At 42.9% G+C, this 12,091-nt stretch overlaps 1 protein-coding gene across 1 annotated transcript in view; it reads left to right on the top strand.

Moving 5' to 3' along the window:
* TMTC1 (transmembrane O-mannosyltransferase targeting cadherins 1) overlaps positions 1 to 12,091 on the top strand; it is a 274,127-nt gene that overhangs the window by 153,423 nt on the left and 108,613 nt on the right. The gene's annotated exons all lie outside the window — the stretch shown is intronic.

Below are 12,091 nucleotides of genomic sequence, written 5' to 3'. Positions count from 1 at the left end.
AAATTTTCTGTCTGCAGACAGTGAGGTCATTTTTCGTACTGCTTATAGAAACTCCTAAGGCGGAAACTTTTCCTTTTAACTCCATCCTGCTTGAGCAGTTTATGCCGTCGTTTTTCAGAGTATGTTCTAGCGTCGCACAGGTCATTAAGTGAGGTTGCTACCCTAAAGATGCTGCATTTCAGAAGCACTAAGTTTAAAAAGTTCAACGTATTTCCCTACTGGAGGGTTTCAGAAAGCCTCAGCTGTGCGCTAAGCAGCCTTTTGAGTTTCCAAACGGGGTGTGCAGTGAATGGCATTTCTCAAACTTATTTGAATTTGGAAGCCCCTTTTTAGGGGCTTCTTGTAAATATGCTATGGGAAGCGTTGACTTAAATATTTGAGGGTGGGTGGAGAAGTGAACTTCAGAGAGTCCATTTTCTGGGTAGCACTTAAACTTTTTTTTTTTTTTTGCCTTATTTGTACTTTCAAAAACAATAGCCCCCCCCCCAGCATAATCAGAAGAATTTTCATGTTTATTATCCCTTTAGCAGTCAGTACCACCTGAAAAAGAGTTCCTTTGAAACCACTTCTTCTAGAGCTAGAGTTTACAGCCCGTCCACAGCAAGTGAAAGCTAAGATCCATGGAATCTTGGTGTTCATTGTATGGAGGCCATCATTTGAAATGCATACGTGGGCATTTGATAGGACACTGACTGTGACTGCTCACATTGGTGAGGGCTGAGGGACGCTACAGGGCTTCCGTAAAACGTAACAATTTGGGGAAGCAAGTGTCACCTCGACCCATCGGTATGTTAAGTGGCAGTTTCAAAGGTAAGACCAAAGTGACACCACATACAGCTCTCCACATGTAGTTTTCTTGTCTCTGGAGAAGGTTGAAAATTCTGTCTTCACCTGCTTAGCTGTTGATTTACAAGAAGCCACTTGACAGAGTACTCCGTCTTCCCTGACTAGAAAGTGAATGGTTCTTGCCCCAGCATATAGGTCCTTTCAGGGGTGGTTCTTGTGGGAAAGCTGGCAGACAAAGGACTTCCTTGAGCTCCATGATAAGCCAGTGTGTGCCTGTTTGCTAATAAATGGTTGCACTTTTGGCAGAATGTTCTCTAAAACTTGCTTTCATTTTTGGATCCCGTCTGGGTCTAATTGCCAGAGGCCACCAGTATTTACAAAAGGACCTGGCAACTTTAAATGGCCAAATTGGCTTCATCAGTTTGTGACTCAGGACTCTGGCATTTGGTATTAAAAAGTGATTAATTAGGAAGAACATTTATTAATGTCAGCCTCTCTGGCATTGCCTTGAAAATTCTCTCCATTACAGTCTACCACAATTTCTTTTGATTTGGGGGACTTTGGCAGTGAACTCTCGTTTTTTTGCCTATTATAGATTTAGGTCCTCACTATGACAGTGTTTTCACTTGGGAATAATTCAATGCCAGGGCTTGTTGGAGAAAAACTTTTACTGTTCTTCTGTCTAAAACATTTATTCTCTTACCTTGTAAGAATTTCCCAAGGAAAAAAAAAATGACTCCTAATTAGTGATTATGTGGTTAAGTTCTTTTATTTTTTTGTCAAGCTTTGTATAGATACTTTGAACTGCTTCTCTCTTACATGCATGTTGGAGATTTACATTGATGATGATGTGGTGGAAAGCAGTCCTTATGAAACAGTGATAATAGGGGTTTGAATTTCTGAACTTGGGATTACAAGCACAGATCTTCCGATAGCATTGCACCCTGACAAACCTGTAACAAATTGAAAATATAGGTCAAAATGCATTTAATACACCTAGCCTACCGAGCATCATAGCTCAGCCTCGCCTGCCTTACCCCTGCTTGGGACACCTGCATTAGCCTGCAGTTGGGCAGAATCCCCTCACACAAAGCCTGTTTTATAATGAAATGTTGACTCTCCTGTGCGGAATTGAGTCCTGTACTGAGACTGAAAGACAGGGCGGTTGTCAGTGTATCTGCCCTCCTGGATGACCAGGAGCTGCGTGCGGCTCAGTGCCCGGTACCACGGAGACAACAGTACTATGTATCGCTAGTGCAGGAAAAGATCCGGATTCGAAATTCAAAGTACGGATTCTACTGAATGCCTATCACTTTCGCACCATCATAAAGTCAAGTGTATGTGGAACCATCCTAAGTCAGGGTCCATCTGTATTTAATACTGTTTTAAACAGGGCCTTTGTGTCCATCCTTTGTTGCATTTATAAGTCTATTAAATTTGTCCTTAAAGGTAGCAGGCTGCCTGTGGTCGGCAGGCTGTTTGAATGCCCAGTTAAAGGGGAGGGAAGAGCATTATTTAATCATGCCGGTTATTTGGAAAAAGCGTTTCAGTGATTTCTGATGAAACAAAATGATCCATCAGCTTTTATCACCAAAATATTTCAGAAGCAGGAAGTGGGTCTTAGGCAATGAGATGCAACATATTTTAATTATTTTGATTTTGGATGAGTACATGGATGGATAGCAGGATTCAAATCCACTTATTAATAGTAGTTCCTCTAGGAGCTCAGCTGTACAAGTAAATCTCACTTTTTTGTTGTTTTTACCTATTAAGAAAGAAGCTTTCAAGTTCTGCCTCAGTGGCTCAAGTCGGTTAGGCATCTGCCTTCGGCTCAAGTCATAATCCCAGGGTCCTGGGATTGAGCCCCACGTCAGGCTCCCTGCTCAGCGGGGAGTCTGCTTCTCCCTCTCTCCCTCTTCCCTTCCCGTGCTCGTGCTCTCTCTCTCTTAAATGAATAAATAAAATCTTAAAAAAAAAAAAGAAACTTTCCAAATTTCTTCTTACTTCGTATTTCATACACTTAAAGTAAGCCAGGTATTTCTCTGAGATTTGTTTGATAAAACATGGTGAATTATTTTCTTTAAGAAATGCTGCTCTAAAATATTTGGATCTTTATTATGTGAAACTGTGTGGGATTTTTGTGGTTCCTTCTTATTTATTTTAGATTACAGAGGGAAGGTACTGTCTCCTCTGTGACAGTCCCGAGTAGATGAATCATACTTTTTAGTGAGTGTGACTCACTGTGTGAAAAAGTATAGCACCTTTTCTTTTCCTAAACAAAAAAATAAGTCTGTGCCATCCTGCTTTGGAAGATCTTGGCAGAGGACCTTCTCCTTAGCAGAAGCATTTGAACAGTAACTAGCTAGAAACGAATTCTGCCCAGCACGTACACTCTCATAGGAATGAAACAATTTATGAAAGCGCATCTAATTTATCCTCTGCTCCTGTTTGCTCAAACAAATGAATTCATCAAAGTGAACTGTGAATTCATCAAAGCTAAATTCACTCATGACTTGGCTTCCATGGCTAAATCCATCCCGGTCCCTAATTGAATCCTCACAGAGGGGAAAAATTGGTTAATTGTTCCTGCCTCCCTCCCATACTGGGTCACCTTATTGAGTTACGGTTCTTGATCCAGGATTTTGGGGCCTTACCTGTGTCATCTGCATTTTGCCAGCCAGAGCTGGATTCCGTGAGCATGACCAGTGCCTCTAGGCAGTAGACTGTCTTCCCCACTTTGTCGGGACGGGCTGCGGGCACAAGACTGAGCTTCTGTCGACATTTCGCTCCTTGCGTCCCACAGGTGTGTTGTCTAGTGCATCATTGACCCTCCTCTGGACAGGGCCCTCCCCTGAAGTCAGGGGTGTCTGATGGGGATCCTGGTTCCTCTCCCCCTCCCCCTTCCTCCTCAGCAAGCTTTGATCTCAACAGATATAAACACACATGTCTTAGATCAACACCACTGTTGATATTCCAAATCCACCCTCCCGAGTAAATACTCTTTCCGTATATATGTTTTGTTGTTGTTTTATATATTCATATACAGTATTTATATACATAGATCTCTATATATCTGTATATAGAATATATATATAAACTTATATAAAAAATAGATATAAAGAATAAGTGGTTGTCAGATTACAATCCTGGAAGATTTATGTGTAAACAACTCAAACAGTTGCATAGTAAAAATGGAAGCTTAAAGCAGTAACAAGTCACAGAGCATGTGCAGATTTAAAATTTAGAAGGTCTTTGTGCCACTTAGTTTAATCATTGTGCTTCTGTGGTCATTAGAATATGCACGTCCTCTTATTTTCCTTACTAAGAAGGGCAGTTTCATCACATTATTTGATTTCTTACGTCAAAAATGATCATTATTCCCCCCTCGAGACTTCTCAGGTATAATTGGGACTTACAGTTCAGGAACTAAGAGCAGTCCATTACGTGACGTCTTACTCTGTGGTGTGTGGCCTTCAAGGACATGTCCATCCTCCCAGAGGCTGGCTGTCAGAACGAGGGGCGGACCACCTGAAACCGTTCATTCAGATCCAAGACTTGCACGTATCCTCGGCCGCACGTCCTGCTGCGTTCTGTAGACTGTAGAACACTTGCGTCTGCGTCAGGCTGGCCGAGTGCATCAGGGGTGCCTTCTGTCACAGGCCTCGGTGTGATCTTCCAGACTACCTTCGCAGTGCCTTGCTCGGTCACCCCCAAATTGCTGGGTCTCATCTGCTGTCAGTGTATTTCTGCTGCAAAACCAGAAGCAGTGAAGGGCTGAAATCCCCCCAATGTGTGTGTGTGTGCATGCACACACACACACACACACACATACACACACAAAGAGGCTTTAGGGTGAGCTAGACCTCAGTTTGAAACCCTTGTTTCTCACTAATTATATCAACTTAGATCTGTGACTTAAGCCCTTTGCACCTCAATTTCTTATCTGTTCAACTGGGGATAATTACTGATGTTATAATATTATCATGACGTTTCAGTGGGAAAATATAAGCCCAAGGTCTGGCATATGGTGTGTGCTTGAGAGATACTTGTTTCCCTATCTCCTCTACCATTTACAACTTACCAGGTGCTTTTCATTGCCCCCTCCATGTGTCTCCCACGTATAATAGCGCTCAGACCATAATTACTCAGATGGGACTTTCCGTCTTTCTAGGCTTTCTTCCTCACTCTTAAAATATACAGGTTTCTAGTGCCTTTTCTGTTTCTGTTCAGAACCACCGTTAGAGATGAAGAAAGTTCACATTTTTTTACTTCTCCCATGTCTCCAAAAATTCCTGTAAAGAGTTTCATTCTAATAAGGGAAGGTTTCTTAAACAATGTTTTCTAATTTACTTAATTCCCTTTTAACTCCTTAACTAAGTGAATGGCATTTTTTTTTTTGCATTAGACTGATATTTACCAGTCATGCCTTTTCTAAAGTGTCTTTTCTTATTTTTCTTTAAACACTTTAAACACACACGCAGAACATAACATGCATTTGCAAATAACGCTCCGACTTAGTTTATCCTCAATTAGAGTGAAGTAATCTGAGAGCGTCACTCTTTCACCTGATTTAACTCTGAGACGTACTTGTGTGCTCTTGTGAGATAAGGAATTTCAATCTCAGGAACTCGTGTTGGCAAGAAGATTCAGACTGTTGATTAAAAACAAATCAAACAAAACACAGTGCAGAAAAACGAAGTTCAGAACCAAAGACCAGAAATCGAAAATGTCAGTGTATGAACGCCCTGATTTTAATCTGCCTTTGGCTCTCTGTTCATTAGTGCATCTGGCTGTGTTTCTTAGTGAAGAAAAGCTTGGCAGGGGGAAAGAGCCATGTTTAAATTGGCTCAGAGAAGACACAGAGTGTACAAATCTGCTTTTGTCTCTGAGGGGGTATAATTTCTTCATTCATTTCCCCTTTTAAAATTTTTGTCCTTGTGCATTTACGAGTACATTTGAGAGCACATGGAAGTGAGGAAATGATCGCCCCAGTTCGAGCCAAGGAGAGTGTGGGTTGGCAGCGATGATGTTGAGATCCTGAGCCCATGCCATTTTCTGTCCCACCCAGCTCAGCGCATCCCATCAATTTCAGACTGGGAAGAAAAACCTTCCCATGGTACCTTGCATGCCTACATGTGAGACGTGAAGAGGGTTCGTGTCATGGGAGGACTATCCTACCTCTCGCAGTGTGGCATGTTGGCCGTTGGGCCTAACTCAGGCTCCCAGTTGGATATATAGTCACCAACGAATTTGGCCGCTGTGACTGAGGCTCTGAGAATCAGCTTTCGGGTTTCTTACTCTCTCCACCTTTAAGACTGCCCCAGAATTCCTCCTGCCTTCTCTGTTGCTCTTACGGAGTTTAGATTCTAGGTCTTGTCTAAGGCATAACAAATGGTCTGTTGTGTTGGATATCCACAATAGCAGTAAAAATTCCAAACTTCCTCTTCAGCTACTGAGAGATCGGTCTCAATGTCATTGGCCAGATAAAAAGCTCTCTCAGGTTGGTATTTGTCTTTACTGTTTATATTTATTTTTTTTAAGATTTTATTTATTTATTTGACAGAGAGAGAGACAGCAAGAGAGGGAACCCAAGCAGAGGGAGTGGGAGAGGGAGAAGCCCAACTCGGGGCTCAATCCCAGGATGCTGGGATCATGACCTGAGCCGAAGGCAGACGCTTAACTACTGAGCCACCCAGGTGCCCCTGTTTTTAGTGTTTTTATACAACATTTAAAATTTTCTGTAACCTCAATGGCCTTAAAAAGGGTGCTTTAGCCACTAGCTGACACAAAATGGAAATACAACAATGTAAGGATGGGACCAAGGCAAGGGTGGGCTGGAGCAGCTCTCCTCTCAGCTCACAAAGACCAGGGTTCTGACCCTTCTTGGGCATCCGCCGCTCTCCTTCCATCCCTTCATAGCCTTCCACTCTGAGCTGATCTGACTGTCAGGGTCCCGGCAGGAAACACACGGCAGGGCCGATGGGGTGACCGGAGAGTTTATGAAGGGTCCATTTGCAGTGATATGGGCAGGATGCCTGGAGCCAACATGTGACACCTGCCAGATGACATAAAAAGGCAAAGGACGGGACTGTCACCGGGGGGCAAAGGGATGAGAGCTGTGACCATGGAGAGGAACCCCAGACAGGAGCTATGCCTGCAGATCGGTGACCTGAGCCACTGCCAGACCGAGGAGGAGGAGGGAGGGACTGTAAGATGCAGAGGAAAACACAGCCAACAATGGCGATCAGGTAGACGAGAGGTCAGGGCAGCTCAGGGGGAATAAGTTCGAGGTACGGTGGGGCAGGCCCCAGACAGTATCCTCTTGCCCCAAACAGCCAAGCTCCTTCTGTCCTTCTCACTTGGCACTTCTCGTTCTGGTCTTGAAGTCATCCTCTGTGGCTGCTGGGTTAGTGTTTGGGGCCCAGTTGTCCGTTCATTTAATGCAGCCCGTATGATCACCATCCTCGAGTGTCTAAGCGCTTTTGTAGATTTAAAGTTCATGGTGTTTTTTAAGTCTGCCGAAGCCTCTGATTTGCCCAAGTGGAGACTCACTGATGCATTTCCTGTGGACAGCTGGAGGGGTGTTGGGCCGCAGAAGAATTCTTAAAATGTACAAAAGCAGCACAAGGAGTGCCCAGGTTCCCCAGTTTTGCAGGAAGGAGGGCTGAAGTTGTGTGCAGCCTTGAGAACTATTTCTCCCAGAAATATTGCCATAACTGCTGGCACTGGTGCCGATTATGGTTAGAGCTATTCGTGAAGGACCCAAAGCTCTGAGACCTAGGACAGTTCACAACAGCAGAGTCGTTGTGAGGGTCACTCATTGTTTAAACTTGCACAAATTTGGATTGGCCGCCGCAGGGTCACCGTTCAGGAGTCCCTTAGCCAGAGAAGGAGCCTCAGTCCGGCTCAGTGACTGGAATTCAGAACAGGCCCCTCACAAGAGGTGAGGCAGTGCTGTGCAGTCACGAGGGAGTCCAATTGATTAAAACACTTGTCTTCCATTAAAAGGAACTTTCACAATGACAATAATAGTAAATGATTGGATATCTTAATAAATTAAAGTATTTTAAAACTTAAAAGTGAATGCCAGGAAAGTGAAAGACGTGAGCACACAAGCCGCAGGACCAGGCAGGACGGAGCAGTCGTGAGTGGCGGTGAATGGCATCAGGGCTGTGCGGAAGGTTGCGTGCGTGTCCTGATACAATACCACAGTACCGGTGCGCAGTCCGGCCAGACACTTACAGGATGCTCTTGGATGCTCAGATACCGAAGACTTCTCACCCCACATGATGTTGCGAATACCGTGTTTCAGAGGGTTGCCGAAAGTAAAAGATTTCCTGGACGGGCAGTCCCTGAGAGGCTCTGCTTGAGAACCCGAGGGGTGGGGATGCCACTTTCATCGCTGAGCTTTCCTGTTGCAACACGTATGAGCTGAATGCCAGGTCTATGTGTGCCAGGTATCCAGGTAACAAATTTAAATGAGATGGTGACTGCCATCAAGGAATTAGTAGTCTAATGGAAGAAGTAGACCCCTAAAAAGGAAGAAAAAGGGGCGCTGAATACATATTGGCAGCCACGCTGGTTGTCAGCTTGGCAGACGCCTGACTCCTGAGGCTGAAGAGGGGAGCTCGACTGTCAGCAGCTTCTCCGAAGATTGATAAATGAGATGCAGACAGCGAGAGCCCAGCGCTGCCAAATAAATCTGTAGGATTGAAATATAACTGTGTTATAGGTAGAACTCTGAGAACATACTCGCACCCTAAATGCACTGTACCATTTTCTTGAAAACTGTAGAGGTGGGAGCAAATATGATAATAATAATGATAATAATTACAAAATGAGGGGCGCCTGGCTGGCTCAGGAGGTAGAACATGGGACTCTTGATCTCAGCGTTGTAAGTTCGAGCCCCACGTTGGGTGTAGAAATAATTTTACAATAAAAAAATCTTTAAAAGATTACTATAACGAAGTCCATACTCTGCCTTTCTGGAAGGGAATGGTCAGCCGTGGATGTTTTCTGTTTTGAATGGGGCGGGGGGGGGTCCTCTTCTCCTGAACACACACCCCCACCCTGCTGTCCACAGTGCATGTGTGTGTATGTGTGTGTCCCCTTATCTGTGACCTGTGCTTTGAAAAGTGAACTGAGAGTGAGAAGGGGAAGAAATAAACCAGAAACTGCTGGGCTAGACTTGGATTCTGGAGTGACATTTCCTCTGAGGTCACTAACGGCCCTGAGAAGACCACTGCTCTTCCCTTACTTAGCTGCTCGGTCAGATAGGTGGTGTGGAGACAGAGCTGAACAACTGTCTGAGCACCTCAGAGCGGCGTTAAGAGCTCTTTATCTCTTTGCGGCTCAGGGGCATGCTTCTCGGCATCGTCCCAAGCCAGAAAAGAGTCAAACCTACCATCTGTCATGCTGAACCTATCACACATTTTTCCTACAGACATAATAGCTATCAATACCCTTTCTTTTGTTTTACTGATCATTAAGTTAAAGCTCAAAGAAATAAATGAATTTCTCTGAAGTTGCACAGTTAATCGGACACATAATGCATATTATTAATAGCCATATGTTTATCTCTTTTAATTCTCATGTCGTTGTACCCCCTACTATAATTTGAATAAGTAAATTTCCATTTGCCTCTATTCCTAGAAATTGAATGCACTCTGTGTACCTTGGAAAGTCACAAATTTTCTCTTCCCCCACCCCCCCACTCATATTTTGTTTGGGTTTCTATTAGGCCGAAATAAGCTTTAAATTATTTAGCCAGTTCTGTCACATCTGTGATCCACAACATGCGAAATTGGATTCCCTCCCACTCTCATTCTAGGAAATTCAGCCGTGTCCATGACATTTTCCCCTAACTTTACAACTTTCTGCTTGGTTGATTGACTTGCCGTTTAAAGAAATACGTTTCTGAATATTTTCTCTCTCTCTTGACTGAATGAGGGGAGGGAAGACAAAGGGTATGATCATCAATTTAATTTGAGAATAAAGAATTTGTCATGAATATTATTTTTCTCGACACAAAATAAAATAATAACACTCCGTTGAGTTTGGGTGCTGTGCAGCTGCCTTCAATTGAATTGAACAAAAAGCTCCCCACAGGCCCAGCCCCTCCTCTGCTGGTGACCTGCCCTCCCATCCTGACTGCAACCAAATTTGTTTGCCTCCTAAGCATTCATTCATTTTTTCAAACTCAGGTCATCGCCTCCACTAGGATGTCCTCCTTAACTTCTCCCCTTCTTGCATCCAGTTTTCTCTCTTGCCCAGTCCATCTGTTCACTCACTGATTTATTCAACAAATATTTCTGAGCACCCATTAAGTGCCAGGCACTGATACGCACAGATCATGCACCAGCGGACGCAGCTGACCAGCCCCCTGCCCTCCTGGCTCCCAGTCTCCTGGGGAAAACAGACATTGTATAAAGACAGGAAACACACAGGTAAATGTATGGTGACAGTTGGGACGATGGCCGTGAAGGAAGTCAGGGTGCTCTGGGAGCCTGAAGAACCCGGTGGAGGAACAAGGAACACACGGTGTTGTGAGTTTTCAGCTTGCATGTCCATCTTCTGGAGGAGGCTGGGGGCTCCTTGAGTCTCACCCTCATCTCCCTGTCCCCAGCAGTGGTGAGCTCCTCAGGAGTCCTGCCCCCTGCAGGACTGGGGGGGCGGGCAGGCGCAGAGTTAGGTGTCTGCAGGTCACCTGACACCTGCCTCCTCCCAACCTAGGGGCTCCTGAAAGCACTGGGGATTCTGCTGCATAAAGGACACACACACACACACCCCAGAGTGAGGAAGGCAGCCTTTGCTCATTAAAGAACATGTGAGACTGGGGGTGTGGAAGTGATGCCTCCTTCACCTTCCCAGTGGGGACTGTTCTCTCATAACCTTGAGGACGACCAGAGAGGTGGTTCACTGGATGTAACACTATCCAGGGACATGGCTAACGGCCTGGTTGGAGTTCTATTTATACTCTTTTCTTCTTAGTTCTATAGATCACTAAATAGAACATATTAAATTATCTTCAGAAATTTCTATGGGACAATATGAGAATTCTTTTATAAAAAGTATTTCACCTTTTGACAGGCTTGAAAGAAGTAGCTAACTATACCTAAAAAATAAAGGTGCGTCTATAAAAGTCGAATACCAGCCCCCTACTCAGTAATAGGCTGAGAGTTCGTGAGGAACACTGCACAGGACACGCATTCTCTGGGATTCATTTTCAATTTTAGCAAAGAAATACTAGCTCTTGATTCACAGTATTCTTATGAAGGTGTTATTCTTTTTAAATTTATGTAAACTTAAAGTTCTTGAGATGAAATGTACTTTGTAAAATTCAAAGTATAATCTAAATTAAAAACATAGGTTGCAGCTTTTAAATATAATGAACTTGCTACTTTTCTCACCAATTTTTTTCCTCAATTTTAGTGGGTCAGAGAAAATATAACATCATCCTTTTGCATCCATTTCAGTTGAAGGCTTGTTATGAAAGCCTTTTTTTCCCTTTCATCTTTTAATTGTAAAGAGTATGGTTCCTTTAGGTAAAAAAATGAGATCATAACTTACAGAACCGTTAATTGTTTAAGGGAAATTGTCCAAATCACATTTATTCATATGGAATTCCTCTCCAAAATTTTATTACCCTATGTTATAGTCAGCAAAACAAAGATCTTAATAAAGTCCAGGTGACAAATTTCTCAAGATGTTAAAAATCTTTTACTTTGTCCACTTAAAGCATTAGTAGTTTGTATTAGGAAGTTTTATTTATATTTTTAAAACTCTTTTATTTAGTCTTACACTTTTAAATGTTTGTAAGAAATATTTATAACTGTGATATGCAGAGTTCTGTTTGGATTTCTTCAACTGTTTAAAGAGGAAAAAATAATGTCATCCGTATATTAAGGTTTGTTTTAAATAGGCCTGTCGCCAAATGTGTCCATATCATAGACAGTCATGGAAATAACTTTTACAGTGTCCATTATAACAAATTATAAGTAATAAATAATTGTTAATTAGAAGTGACAGAAAAATCTTGACAAATTAATATCTACAATAAATATATAATATTAGAGAAAGGTGCTTTGTCAATTTAATGAATTATTGTAATGACTTCTGATGCCAAAAAATTTCATGGAAAAAATACTGGCTTAATTTGAGCTGAAAGTTTCTCAGCTTTAATGATCTCTCTCATTGGTTCCCTGAATTTTACCATTTGCATTAAATTTCCTTTATGCCAAGCTTTATGCTAAGCTCCTGGTAAGCTTTGTGTAGGTTTGTTTTGGGTTTTTGTTTTTTGTTTTTA

The sequence above is a fragment of the Ailuropoda melanoleuca genome, chromosome 16, assembly GCF_002007445.2.
Source record: "Ailuropoda melanoleuca isolate Jingjing chromosome 16, ASM200744v2, whole genome shotgun sequence".
NCBI lineage: Eukaryota > Metazoa > Chordata > Mammalia > Carnivora > Ursidae > Ailuropoda > Ailuropoda melanoleuca.
This window is presented reverse-complemented; position numbering and strand designations above follow the sequence as displayed.